Source organism: Chlorocebus sabaeus, chromosome 10 (genome assembly GCF_047675955.1).
Source record: "Chlorocebus sabaeus isolate Y175 chromosome 10, mChlSab1.0.hap1, whole genome shotgun sequence".
Classification (NCBI taxonomy): domain Eukaryota; kingdom Metazoa; phylum Chordata; class Mammalia; order Primates; family Cercopithecidae; genus Chlorocebus; species Chlorocebus sabaeus.
This window is the reverse complement of record NC_132913.1, coordinates 125,974,902-125,989,711: the sequence shown is the minus strand read 5'-3', so window position 1 is coordinate 125,989,711 and position 14,810 is coordinate 125,974,902. Positions and strand designations below refer to the sequence as shown.

General features: G+C 47.9%; 1 protein-coding gene across 1 annotated transcript in view; it reads right to left on the bottom strand.

Moving 5' to 3' along the window:
* The window catches only part of ASB1 (ankyrin repeat and SOCS box containing 1), a 59,770-nt gene that overhangs the window by 17,092 nt on the left and 27,868 nt on the right, over positions 1–14,810 (bottom strand). The window lies entirely within an intron of this gene.

The window sequence follows — 14,810 nt, the reverse complement described above, 5'->3', positions numbered from 1 at the left end:
GACAATAAATAAAAGTCCATCTTCAGAAATGCCTCATTGCCATGATCCTGTGGTTTGAATGTATGTGCCTCCCCACCAAAAATGCATATATTGGAACCTAAGACCCAAAGTGATGATATTAAGAGGTGGGGTCTTTAGAAGGTGATTTAGTCATGAGGTCTCCCTCCCTCCCTTATAAAAGGGCTCCAGGGCTGAGCACAGTGGCTCATGCCTGTAATCTCAGCCAAGAGGCTGGGAGGCTAAGGCAGGAGGATTGCTTGAGCCCAGGAGTTTGAGACCAGCCTTGGCAACATAGTGAGACCCCATATCCACACTCACAAAAAAATTATTTTTAATTACCCTGTTATGGAGGCACATGCCGGTAGTCCCAGCTCCTCAGCAGGGCGGAAGTGGCGGGGATCACTTCAGACTGGGAAGTCAAGGCTGCAGTGAGCTGTGACTGCACTACTGCACTCCAGCCTGGGTGAAAGAGTGAGATTCTGTCTCCAGAAGAAAAAATAGGGGGGTGGCTCCAGCAAACTAGTTAAGCCCTTTGCCCTTCCTCCCCCTCTGCCATGTGAGGACACAGAAACGAGGTGCCATTGTAGAAGCAGAGGCCAGGCCCTCACCAGCCACTGAACCTGCCAGTGCCTTGATCTTGAACTCCCCAGCCTCCAGGACTATAAAAATAGCTTTCTATGATTTTTAATTACCCAGTCTCAGGGACTGTGTTACAGCAGCAGGAATGGACTAAGACACATAGATGAGAATATTGTGGGGGCTTTTTTAAAGTTTTAACTCAGAAGGGTAAAACTTACCTGCTCCTAGTGGCCTTAAGAAGTAGGAGGCTTCAGAGTTACTCAGGCAGAGATCAGCTACGGGTCTCTGCACAAGAAGGACCCGCCACCCCCACCCCAGCACACCTCCCTACCCTGGCCGTTGACCTATACTTGTTCACTGATCACCTCTGCCGGCCCCTCCAGGCACGAAGATGACAAACCTATACTCAGACCCTTCCCACAAATGTTTGTTGCTAGGCATGTCTAAGATTACAGGCCTCTGGCGAGAGATTGGGGTGGGGTCACCACTCAGCTGGGAGGGGAGGGAAAGGCTTCCTGACAGAAGCAGCATCTTAAGTGGAGCATCCAAGAGAGAGGACGGGCCCGGCAGAGCTGTGCAACAAGCAGGCCGTGTGGTCAGGGGAAGTGCACAGCTCCCTATGGCTGCGGCCAGGAGAGAGGGCACAGGGCTGGGTGGCCACAGCAACGGGTTGGGAAGGTGAGGGCCGGTGGATTGGCAACCCTTCTCAGGAAGCTTCCCCAGTCTCTCCCCAAGTCCTCCATCCTGTTGTTACCTGGTTACTGGGACATCAAATGTGGTTTGCACACCTGGGATTCCGATTGGGTTTTACAAGCCATGAAATGTGAGCTCTCAGTGCAGCACAACCTCTCCCGCCCAGGCCCCTCGGTCCTCTAGAGCCGCCCTGGAGCCCAGAGCTCACCACAGCTTGGCTCAGAGCCCAACTGCGCCTTCTGACACAGTGTGGATATCCCATTTGGGATTTCAAATCCATAAATGCACATTTTCTAAAAACCCCTTCCCAGGGATGCTGGATGGCCAGACTCCCAGATACAAGACCTGAAGAGAAAGCAGCCTGGCAGAGCCACAGGCAGCCCGGGGCACGCGGATGGCAGGGTCTCTGCAATGGGCTCCTCTCAGCCCGGGGCAGGCAGATGGCAGGGTCTCTGCAATGGGCTCCTCTCAGCCCGGGGCAGGCAGATGGCAGGGTCTCTGCAATGGGCTCCTCTCAGCTCGGGGCAGGCGGATGGCAGGGTCTCTGCAATGGGCTCCTCTCAGCCCGGGGCAGGCAGATGGCAGGGTCTCTGCAATGGGCTCCTCTCAGCCCGGGGCAGGCGGATGGCTGGGTCTCTGCAATGGGCTTCCCAGAGGCTATTTTAGTCTACAAAATAAATTCATTTTTGCTGAAAAACATCATTTACTCATTCCTTCACTGACTGGCATTGATAAAACACCCACAATGGGAAGGTTCTGAGAGCGACAAGGACGCACAGCAAACAAACAGGCCGCCTCATTCCAAACCCAGGCCGCTTGCTTCTGTAGAAAGCATCCGTTACTCTTCTAATCCACTCTATCTTAGTTCCTCAATGAACAGGCTCCTCTTCCGCTCAGAAGGCACAGGGCACGGCATGAGAAAGGCCCTGGGCTTGGTCCTGGCACCGCCAGGGCAGGGGGGCCACCACAGCCAGCTGTGTCTCCTCACCTCCCCGAGCCTCAGTGTCTACAGCGAAAGCCGAGGCTGAGCTAGACTCCACTGGCCGCTCAGGGTCTGAAGGTCAAAGCCAGAATACATCGGAACTCAGGTTTCCAACTGATAATCTAATCTTCAGGGGACCCACCTTGTGTATAAAGTTCTCTTTCCTGTAGGAAACAAAGAATAGCTTAAATACCCGAGGCCTTGATTCCGTTAGGCCTGAAACATCTCCCGACCTCCACCAACAGAAGTTGGAGTACCTCAAGGTCACAGAGTGCTTCTCTCCTAATTTTTTAAATGTACATAAAAGTGAGTCACATGAGAAAAGCCTGCTGGGACCGTCCAGGCCATGCACTGTGTGGAAGAGGCAACTGCATGATAGAAATCCTGCGTTTCTGCAATGCCGAGAGACACACGGGTCCGCATTTTACCACCTCTGATGCCAGGGTGCGTCACACCAGCAATGGCGGTGTCAGCTGTGATTGGCGTAGTCAGTGATGTCATTTATCAACACTGGTATCCTGGATGCAGTGAAACGTGGGCCAGACATGATGCTCCGCGTCTGAGCTGCATTGTGTCATTTATCCCTCACAACATCCCACAAAGGACATTGCATCGGCAGCCCCACTTTGCAGATGATGAAACAAGCTCAGTCAGCTACACTCAGCTACACAACGCTCCTAAGGCCCCTCAACTAGGGCATATTAGTGCCATAATCTTAGCCCCGCTGGCTCCGAAGCCTCAAGCTCTAACTAGGATGCCACAGCACCACCCTCATTCAGGGTCCTCGGTGTGGCGGGGAGCGGGGAGAGAGGAGGAGGAAGAGCCACGACCACCAGCACTCACTGAGCGTCTCTTAAGACACAGGCATCATAAGGTGCCTGCCTGCTGGCCCATCCAGCTGTCCTAACAACCCGACCAGGCAGGCACTGTTATGCTCCCCATATTGAAATGAAATTAAGAAAACTACCCCATTTACAATGGCATTAAAAGGAATAAAATACTTAGAAATAAATTTAACAAAAAAGAGCAAGACATGCATCCCCAAAACTATAAAACATTACTGAAAGAAATTAAAGAAGACCTAAATAAACTGGAAGATATCTTGGGATAATGAATTATTAGACTTAATATTGTTAAGATGGAAATATTCCCCCTAACAATCAATGGATTCAACACAATTACTATAAAAACCCAAGAAATTGACAAGCTGATTCTAAAATTAATATGGTAATGTAAGAAACCCAAAATAGCCAAAATGATCTTAAAAAACAACAAACTTGTAGTACTCATGCTTCATGGTTTCAAAACTTGTTACAAAACAACAGTAATCAAGACAGTGTTGTATTGCCATAAGGTTAAAAATATATCAATAGAATTGAGAGTCCAAAATAAACTCTTATATTAATGGTCAATTGATGTTTTTTGTTTTGTTTTGTTTTGTTTTGTTTTTAAATGGAGTGTCCCTCTGTCATCCAGGCTGGAGTGCAGCAGTGCACTCTTGGCTCACTACAACCTCCACCTCCCGGGTTCAAGCAATTCTCCTGCCTCAGTCTCCCAAGTAGCTGGGATTACAGGCACCCATCACCACTCTCGGCTAATTTTTGTATTTTCAGTAGAGACGAAGTTTCACCATGTTGGCCAGGCTGGTCTCAAACTCCTGACCTCAGGTGATCCACCTGGCTTGGCCTCCCAAAGTGCTGGGATTATAGGCTTGAGCCACCATACCCAGCCATGGTCAACTGATTTTTGACAAGGGTGCCAAGACAACTCAATGGGGGAAAGAATAGACTATTCAACAAAAATAGTTGCTTGGACAACTAGATATCTGCATACAAAAGAATGAAGTTAGGCCCCCTACCTTATACCATATATACACATTAACTCAGAGTGGTTCAAAGACATAAAATGTAATAACTAAGATACTAAAAGACTTGGAAGCAAGCATGGGAGTAAATCTTCATGATCTTGGATCGAGCAATGGATTCTCAGATCTGACACCAAAAGCACAAGTAAAAGAGAAAAACAGACAAATTGGACTTCTTCAAAATTAAATGCTTTTGTGTTTTCAAAGAACATCATGAAGAAAGTTAAAAGCAAACCTACAGAATGGGAGAAAATATTTGCAAATCAAATATCTGATAAGAGAATCATATCCAAAACATATAAAGACCTCTTCTAAGTCAAGAATAAAAAGACAACTCAATTTTTAAATGTGCAAAGGATCTAAACATACATTTCTCAAAGAACATATGTAAACAGCCAAAGAGCACGTGAAAAGATGTGTGGTAGTATCACTCACTAGGGAAATGCAAATGAAAACCACAGTGAGACACCCATTCACCCCCACTAGGGTGACTAAAATAGAAAAGACAGACAATAACAAGTGTTAGCAAGAATGTAGGGCAATCAAAACCCTTGTGCATTGACAGCGGGAATATAAAACAGTTCAGCCACTAAGAAAACCAGTTCAGCAGTTCCTCAAAAATTAAACATTGAGTTAATGTATGACTCAGCAATTCCATTCCCAGGTATATACTGAAGAAAACTGAAAACATGTATCTACAGAAAACTGTACTCATCATAGCAGCCTTATTCACAATAACCAAAAAATAGAAACAACCCAAATGTCCATGGATGGATAAATGAATAAACAAAATATAGTGCTTCTACACAGTAGAATGTTATTTGGCCATGAAAAGGAAGGAAATTCTGACACACGCTACAGCATAGGCAAACCTTAAAAACATCATGCTAAGTGAAAGACATCATGCTAAGTGAAAGACATCATGCTAAGTGAAAGACATCATGCTAAGTGAAAGACATCATCATGCTAAGTGAAAGACATCATCCTAAGTGAAAGAAGCCACTCACAAAAGGCCACATATGATATGATTCCATTTACATGAGTATAAACGGGATAGGCAGATCCATAAACACTGAAAGCAAATGAGTTGTTGCCAGGGCCTGGCAGGGACAGAACTGGGGAGTAAGTGCAAATAGGTATGAAGTTTTTGTTGGAGGTGATGGAAATGTTCTGGAATTAAGACAGTGGTGATCAACGCACAGCTTTGTGGATATGCTAAAAATTGTTACACTTTTAAATAGCACACTTTAAAATGGTGAACTTTATGGTGTGTGATTAGATCTCCACAAAGGCATGTAATTCTCTGCCACCAATGGCATGGCCTTGCTCAAGAACTCTGGAGGAGGTCCAGGCATAGTGGCTCACACCTGTAATCCCAGCGCTTTGGGAGGCCAAGGCAGGAAGATCACTTGAGGCCAGGAGTTTGAGATGAACCTGAGCAACATAGTAAGATCCTGTCTCTGCTAAAAACAAAAAATTTAAAAATTAGTCAGATGTGGTGGTGAGCAACTACAGTCCTAGCTTTCTGGGAAGCTGAAGCAGGAAGATCACTTGAGCCCAGAATTTCAAGGCTGCAGTGAGCTATGATCGTGCCAATGCATTCTAGCCTGGGTGGTAGAGTAAGACCCTGACTCAAAAAAAGAAAAACACACACACACACAAAAAACAACAACAAAAAAAAACTCTGGGGGTGGGAGGTGCTGTACTGTGTGTCTTGTACTGTGGCTTCGTCTTGTCCAAGACTCCTCAAAATATTTGTGTATGTCCTTTACCCCAGTGCAGTACTCACTTAGTGGACACTGATCCTTTTGAGGAACGGCTGGCAAAACCAAGACTGCCTTGATCCCCAACAGCTGTCACTTGTCCACTGACTCAAGTCCCATCACAGTCCTCCCCCCCAACCAGCCCACCCCTGACAGTGTAACTGGAGCAGTATTTCTGAAATACAGATTGGGCTGCATTACTCCCTTTCTTGAAGCCCTCCAGTTGTTCCCCATAACCAGTCCTAGTTAAATGGCCTCATATTAGAATCCACTGGGAAGGTTTCTAAAACTATTGAGGCTCAAGTTCAACTCCCAGAAATTCTGATTTTACGGCTATGGTCAGCAGATAAGAGGCTCCCGGGGATGTCCATATCCTAATTCACAGAAGCTGTGATGTTGTGCTAACTGGGGTTGCCGATGGAATTCGTGTGGCTATTCAGCTGCCCTTAAGAGAGGGAGACCATCCTGGACGATCTGGTTGGCCTAGTGTCATCACAGGGTCCTGAAAAGTATAGGAGGGCGGCAGAGTGGAGGTCAGAGTGATGTGCTGTGGGGAGGACCCCCAGCCAGGACTTTGTTGCTGGCTGTGAAGATGGAGGAGGGGGCTACAAGGCAAAAAATGTGGGCAGACTCCAGAAGCTGGAGAAGGCAAAGAAATGGAGTCTCCCCTGGTGTTTCCAGAAAACACACAGCTCTGCCCACATCTCGATTTTGGCCCAGTGAGGCTCATGTGGGGCTTCTGACCTACAGAACTATAAAAGAACAAACCTGTGTTGTTTTAAGCCACAAAGCTTGTGTCGTCTGTTAATAACAATAGGAAACTAACACACAGTTGATCCAGACAATGCCCGGACATCAGGAGTTTTTTAACACACCTCACTCACTGTGCAGCCAGAATTAAGAACCACTGGCCAAGGGCAATATTCCTCAGCTTTCAGCATCCACAAACACAGACTTCTCATTTTAAATAGACATTTTTAATGATCACTCATTTTTATAAATAAAGCATTTTTTCACTATTGTCAACCACTTCACTTTCATGTCTGAGAGGGATGAAGGGATGACCTTTCTGCACCCTTCACCAAAGCATCTGTGTCTCGTTCAGTGATGGCTAAGTCCAGCTAAAGCCCAAGTCTCACTGCCAGGCAGTTTCTTTCCTTATCCTTTTTTATTCCTTTGTTTAAACTAAATCAGAAAATTTTAGCCTACAATTACAGGTTTTCAGAAATGACACCCATCTGTGAGACGTTCTGAACATTTGGATCAAACGTGAATGCTAAACCTTTGGAGCTATCCCTGAGGAAGACTTACAGTGCCATCAGACACCACACGGCCCCCCTTGCAGCCTGACTGGGACAGAGCGGATCAGGGGAATGGCAGCAGATGGATTCCTTGTTCACTCTTTGTAGCATTTCACTCTAGAAAATATTTTCTTCATGTTCTGCAGCCGCATTTGGACATGATTTTGAAAATATGCCAATAACATCAATTTCTCCAACAAAAGGCAGTGAGTTGGAAAGAACCCTTGTACGAAATCCTGGTACTAGCCAGGCATGGTGGCTCACACCTGTAATCCCAGGACTTTGGGAGGCTGAGGCAGGTGGATTACTTGAGGCCAGGAGTTTGACACCAGCCTGGTCAACATGGCAAAACCCCATCTCTACTAAAAACACAAAAATTGGCCGGGCGTAGTGGCTCACATCTGTAATCCCAGTTACTCAGGAGGCTGAGTATCGCTTGAATCCAGGAGGCAGACGCTGCAGTGAACTGAGATTGCACCACTGCACTCCAACCTGGGTGACAGAGTGAGACCTGTCTCAAAAAAAAAAAAAAAAAATTCCCGTTACCTGACATCACCACCAACTGTGGTCTCTCGCCTTGAAACAGAAGGTTCACGCCACTCCAGGTACTGGATCCATCAATGAGGCACACCCCAGGAACAAGCCACATGGCTCTTACTGCTTATTTGATTGTGTGACTGAAACTTGAACTCAGAAATGATCTACACTTAACAAGGTTGAGACGCTGCAGTTTTCCTAGTGTGGAGGAGGGATTCCAGAGGCGTAGGGAGATGGGAATGTTGGACTGGGTTTAACATGTGTGACCCGCACACCTATCTCTCAACTATACACTGCAAGAAGGCCCCAAAGCACTCCTGCTTTCACTTGGGCACTGAGAAATGCCTGGGAGCACCTGCATCCCTGAGAAGCTTTGCAACTGCTCTCCTTGGCAGGCAGGTGCGATGGTGGGGAAGCTGCCACTGAGCTGGGCTCTCTGATTTCAATGGGAATGACAAGGTTCCAGAGGAGCAGAGACCAAATGCCAGTACTTGACCAGTAAAGACCAGGGGGCTATGTCTGCCAAGGGAGGGAGCAGACACACGCCGGGGATCAAAACACCTTGGTCCACAGGGCTCTTTGCCAGTGGCTAATTGAACATGGTGTCCCTAGGAATACAAGAGGACTGATGGAAAAAGAGAACAAAACTTTAGGTCTGGGAGCCAAAAACCTCACTGGAGTCACAACTGTAGATAGCAACAGCCTCTGTCCCAGTTCCCAGACCTAGCTCAATTCACAGGCCAAGATTCTTGAAAGGAAGGCTGGGTCCCCTGAGGAAGAAGCCTGTAACACTGCTTCAAGCACATGACACGCCTCCCCCTCCAGCCTGCAGATCCCTTCCCCAGTGCTCTGCTGGGACCCGCACAGGGCTGATGAGCCTGTCGGTGGGCGGCTCTGGAGGGACACTGGTAAGAGGAAGGGGTTTCTCTTCCTAGTTCCACTGTGCTTTCCTTCCTTCCAACTCCCTTCCCACCCGCAGGTATGCGGGACGCCAGTGGGGCTTACCTCCAGCAGGTTTCAGCAGCACCCAACAGGGAGCATCCTGGCTGAGTTCTGCGGCTGTCCCAGCTGGTTTCCCAAAAAGTTCAGCTGCCCCACAGGCAGCCGCCCAGCATTTCCCCAGGAGCCCAGCCTTCTCCAGCTTCCCAGCAAGTCCAAAAGCATCCCCTGCAAGCAGCTATCCTGCAAATGTCTTTGGCATCCCAGCAAGTAACTTCCTGCCCACAGCTTTACCCTACCAAACATGAAGCCCTGGCCCAGGGCAACCCAGTGAACTTCTCCACCCTGGACTAGGCTGCTTTCGATTATTCACTCTGCCCTTGAGAGTGGCTGAGGGACAAAGGTCTGGAGGTCCTGAGCATTTCTGTGCACTGTCATCCCACAGAGCAGCTACTGAACAAGCGTGAATGCCTGGTTAGAAGCGGCACCTCCCTAGGTTTGCTGCAGTCTCCCCAACTCCCAACGATTCAGACCTAGTATTTCTGCACTGTAACTCCTACATGGCCCCAGGTCTTACCATCAATGGCACCGCCCACCAGCTTCCGTGCTTCAGGGCACGTGGCTCCTGGCAGTCCCAGGGAAAAGCTTCCCCACATGGAACTGGAACGTGTGAGACATCCCCGGATACAAGGGACCAAGCTCAGGATGCCCCAAGACGTGCTGGGACTGTCCTACCAACCACTCTCTCCTCAGGGTGGCGTGGGCCCAGAAACAATCCTGCATCCAACCAGGTCACAGCACTGAGCTGCACACAGAGCCCTTCAGTCATTCCAAGGTCTTGCACAGCAAAACTTCAGCCAAATGGACTGAGAGCTCTTCCCTGTATCCTATTGCCTCCATACCCCATCCCTACCTCCAATGATGGCTGACCCCATTTCTGTTCTCATCCGCTCCACATAACAAACAAAAACCCCCAAGTTAAAGGTGGCCTAATGAGGCAGGCATTTCCCTTGGAAGTTTGAGTTGGAAGCCAGACAAATCCACCCAGAGTCACATGAGGCCAGCAACATCCATGAAAAAAGGTAAACCGTCCCTGTGAGCCACAAAAAGACCCTGGCTAAGTTCCCCTAATCGAAGCTAGGTCATGTCCATGCCCTATCCATCCAATCAGGAAGAAGGGAATGAGGGCTCAGGCTATGTGGGTTTCCCTCAAGGGACTGGAAAGAGCATAGTGGGGTGGCTCAGGAGTCCCTGGCAGCTGGTAGAGGAGGTGGCTTCTGCCACAGGCACTGACAGTGACATGACTCTGGCAAGGGCTCTGGGCAGGCTGGAATATGCCACATAGCTCCTGCAAACTTCCCACCGACCCAGCACCATGCATGAGCAGCACCCAATGTGGACGTCTGAACAGAAGTTCAACTTCTGACTAAGGCCATCCCCACAAAGGCTGCTCTCAGATCTCCTCTCTGGCATGCGCTGTTAAGTCAAACAAGGACAGTGCACATTCCCTGCACACCTAAGGTCCTCCTCCAGCCAGAACTTTCTAGTGCAGAGTGAGGTGGAGCCCTTGGCTGAAGGTTTCCTCACACTGGCTGCACTTTTAAGGACTGGATCTCTGGTGCACATTCCGGTGCTGAATGAGGAGGTCTCTGTGGTAGAAGGCCTTCCCCTATATCTGTATTCATGAGGTCTTCCTTGGGTGGGAGTTTGCTGAGGGTGAGAGGCTGGACCTGCAACTTAAAGCTCTTCCAAACAGGCTGTACTGAGTGGCTTTTATGCAGCGCAAGCCTGGGATTTGGCAGGAGGTTCCTTCTGTTCATTGAACTCCGAGCAACATTCTGGGTGATGCACATTCCAGGGCTAAATCATCAAGCATTTTGAAAATTCCATTCTATTCCCTCCTGCCAAAACCCCCCAAGTTAAAGGTGGTTAGGGTTAGGGCATGGTTCTCCGTTGAGAATTCTGCTGTGAGATGAAACAGAACTCCATTAATTTATGTTATTTATGTTATTTGCTGCTTTTAGGATCCTCTTTTTGTCCTTGACCTTTGAGAGTTTGAGTAAGTGTATGCCTTGGGGTAGTCTTATTTGGGTGGAATCTGTTTGGTGTTCTAGACCTTCTCATGCCTGGATGTTTAATTCCTTCTCAAGCTTTGGGAAGTTCTCTGTTATTATTTCTTTGAATCTACTTTCTACCGGTTGCCCTTGCTCAGCTCCCTCCTGAACAGCCATGATTCTCAGATTTGGTCTTTTGAGGTAATTTTCTATCTCTTGTAGGTGATGTCCATTCCTTCTCATTCTTTTTTCTCCTCTGTGTATTTTCAAAGAGACAGTCTTCAAGCTTACTGATTCTTTCCTCTGCTTGTTCCATTCTGCTGTTGAGAGCCTCTAATGAGTTCTTCAGTTCAGCAAATGTATTTTCAGTTCCAAGATTTGTTTGATTATTTCCATATTTTGTTAAATTTCTCTGATAAACTTCAGAAGTGATTTTCTCTGTTCTTGGTGATCCCTGAGTCTCCATAAAACTGCTATTTTGAATTCTTGGTCAGAGCGCTCACAAACTGTCTTCTCGTTAGGATCACTAGATTTTTGCTTTGTCCTTTTTGAAGAGGTCACAGTTCCCTGTTTGCTGTTGCTTCTTGTGGGTATACATCTGTCTTTGCATTGAAGGATTATTTATTCCCGTTTTCTCTGTCTGGCCTGTTTTGGTTTTTATTGGATATTTTTGCTTAGCAAGTCTTTACTACTAGATCACTGCCTCCTTTTCAGCTCCACGTGGCACATTAAGCCCAGGCTCACCTCAACTCCAGTACATGATGGAAGCTTTGCCTGTCCTGAACTGGGAAGGTCCCAAAGGGATTATCCCAGCAGTGTGAGAAGGCTGGTGAGGGGTTTGTGCCCAAGGGACCTGGGAAACACCTCCTCCAGCGTGCTGCTGCTGAACAGCCGCTCTGATTTGGCATCTCCTATGACTGTTACAGAGCAGTCTCTCCCAGGCTGGGGATGGTAGTTCCCCCTCCTCCATTTGTCACTACCTGTCCTCAGAGATTTCTCTCTTCAGGCAGTCATGCTGCTGCCTGTGGGTTAATGCAAGGACAGGTCTCCCGCCAGGGATTCTAGCATGGTGGGAAAGCTGATTGACCACCTCAGTCTCACTTTTCCCAGTGTAAAAACCGGTGAGTCGGTGATATGGTTTGGTTCTGTGTCGCCAGCCAAATCTCATCTTGAACTGTAATTCCCATAATCCCCGGGAGTCAAGGGAGGGACCAGGTGGGAGGTGATTGGATCATGGGGGTGGTTTCCCCATGCTGTCCTCGCGCTAGTGAGTTCTCACGAGATCTGATGGTTTTGTAAGTGTGTGACAGTTCCTCCTTCACACACACACTCTCTCTCCTGCCACCTTGTGAAGAAGGCACCTGCTTCCCCTGCCATCATGATTGTAAGTTTCCTGAGGCCTCCCCAACCACGCAGAACTGTGAGTCAATTAAAGCTCTTTTCTTTATAAATTACCCAGTCTCAAGCAGTTCTTCATAGCAGTGTACTAATACAGTCAGGGAAAGATTCTCCACTCAACTGTTGCTAGGCAGAATCTGGGGAAGGGACATCATGGATGCGGAAGTCTGGTTCTCCTACCATCTGCCTGGAGTTTTTTCACTTCTCTGTGGCCCCAGAATCTGTCTCATTCTCTTACTTGAGTCCTGGGTTGTTGCTGGTGAAAATCTCAACACTGTATATTTACTTTGGTTTTCTGTTGGAGGTGTGAAGCCAGCTTGATTCTATACCGCCATTTTAAAGCTGAAAATCCTCCAGGGCTAAATCAGAGCAGACCTTTGGCAGAACACTTTCTGTGCATTTGTAAGGACTTTCTATAGTGTGAACTCTCTGATGCTGAATGAACTTAGCGATATGGCTACAGGTTTTCCAACTTTTACTGCATTAATGAGGCCTTTCTGTTGTGAACCTTCTGGCAACAAAGAAAGGTGGGTCCTTTGCTGAATGCTTTCCCACATCAGCTGCACTCACAAGGCTCAGCACCACAGTGGACTCCCGTGTTCAATGCAGCTGGAGTTGCAGCTAAGAAACTTCCCACACTCACTGCACTCATGAGACCTTTCTCCAGCACTGGGTTCCCTGTCCTCGGGTTCTCTGGTGCTGAACTGTGCATCTGCAGCTCACGGCCCCCTCACATGCCATGCTTTCCAGGTGAAAGGTTCCCCCAGCTTCGGTGCTCCCGCGTGGCTCCCCTCACTGTGATGGCCTCTGCTGCTGCTGAAGAGGCCAGTGCTGGGTCCCATCCTCGCCTCACACTAAGGGCTTCCAGGATGTGTGGACTCCACAGCTTTCCACGAGGCCCTGCCCTCGGCCCTGCCCTCGGCCCTACTGCAGTGTTTCTCTCCGCTGTGCTGCTTCTGGGCTGGTTTAAACTGAAGCCAAAGCCTCTCCCACAGGCCTCTCAGGGGTATGCTTTCTGCCCGGGCTGTGCTCTCCAGCACTCAATCAGGGGTAAAATGCTTTTCAAGACTGGGCATTTTCTCTCCACTTCTCCCCATGGAAATGACGATTATTCAGCTTTCGCTCGCACACACTTCCCATCAGCCCTCCTCCTGCCCTCCATTCTCCTAGTAGGGTACTATCATAATATGGTTACTGTTTAGTGCTTATATTTTAGGACTATATAAATACCATTCATAACTAAATTATATAGTAGTATTACTGTGGTAACTTTTTCTTTCCTACCCAATTTGTTTTCCTTGGAGTTATGTCCCTTGGTTTCCTAGGTACTTGTCAATAATTCAGTCTCAGCTCCTATGTAAACCCTCAATATGTTCAGAGGCAACAGGTGTTCTAACAGTTAAGTCATCTTCTCTGGAGCCGACACCAAACCCAACCTGGCTGACTTCTATGCTGAGTGCACAGCTGCCATACTGGAATCTCCTTTTGCTGTGCTCCTGGGGAGTCACCTTGCTCTTTGCGTTGGACCTCCCATTGCCTTTATGCCATGCTTTCTCCTTTTGGAGTACATTCTCTAGTCCTTTCATTTAAAAGGCTGTGTAAAGGCCGGGCGTGGTGGCTCACACCTGCAATCCCAGCAATTTTGGAGGCCAAGGCGGGCAGATGGCTTGAGTTCAGGAGTTCAACACCAGCCTGGCCAACATGGCAAAACCCTGTCTCGACAAAAAAATCAGCCAGGCATGGTGGCACATGCCTGTGGTCCCAGCTACTTGGGAGGCTCAGGCAGGAGAATCACTTGAGCCTGGGAGGTCAAGGCTGTAGTGAGTAGTGTTTGTGCCACTGCACTCTAGCCTAGGTGACAGAGAGACCCTGTCTCAAAAAAAAATAAAAATAAAAGGGTGTGTGGAATATACATTTTCCAAGAGCCTACAAGTCTTTTGGCATGACTTTTAATCTATTTGGAAATAATCTTCCTTCAGAATCCAAGAAGGCCTACATTCCCTGTTTCCTATGTGGCATCTGAGGACTGCAAAGCTATTGATTCCTAATACTCTGCACGTGTACTGTTCATTCCCTCCAGCAGTTCCCCGGTGTTCTGAAATCTCACACTCACGTGCCTGGATGTGCACACTGATATGGAATGGAAGAAGGCAAGGTGCTTTCCCCTTCCATTGTGCTGGCACTAGGTTCGCTGAGCCCTTGTAATCTGCAAACTTACAGCCTTCATTCTCAGAATTCTTTTATTCGCTGGGATGCATTGAAAGACGTGTGAGGGCATGTCCTGGGCCACGTTATGTATGGATAACTTTAGGTCTTTCCTTTTAGGCTACTGAGATTCCTCAAAGAAGTATCTTTCTGCTTTATTTCTTGCTAGAGGATACGACTGAGCTATGGATCTGAGATACTGAAGGCTGAAAGCGGCATACCTCCTCCGGTCTTTCACTGGTTTGCAGTAGGCACAGTTGCCCAACTATGTGGAATGGGGAGTCTAATGGCTTCTTAAACAGGCCTCAGCTTCTAGTTTCACCTTATCTCACAACTACTTCCAGAGGTACCTAGAAGTGCCAATTCCAGAGCCTCTGGGAGCTCTGCAAGACAACTCGGACGCTCAGATGTTCTCATTTATTTCTTACAATGTAGATTTCTCAGGTGTTTCTAAGGCAACTACCATTCACCTATTTTCTGGAGAGCTTCCCAATT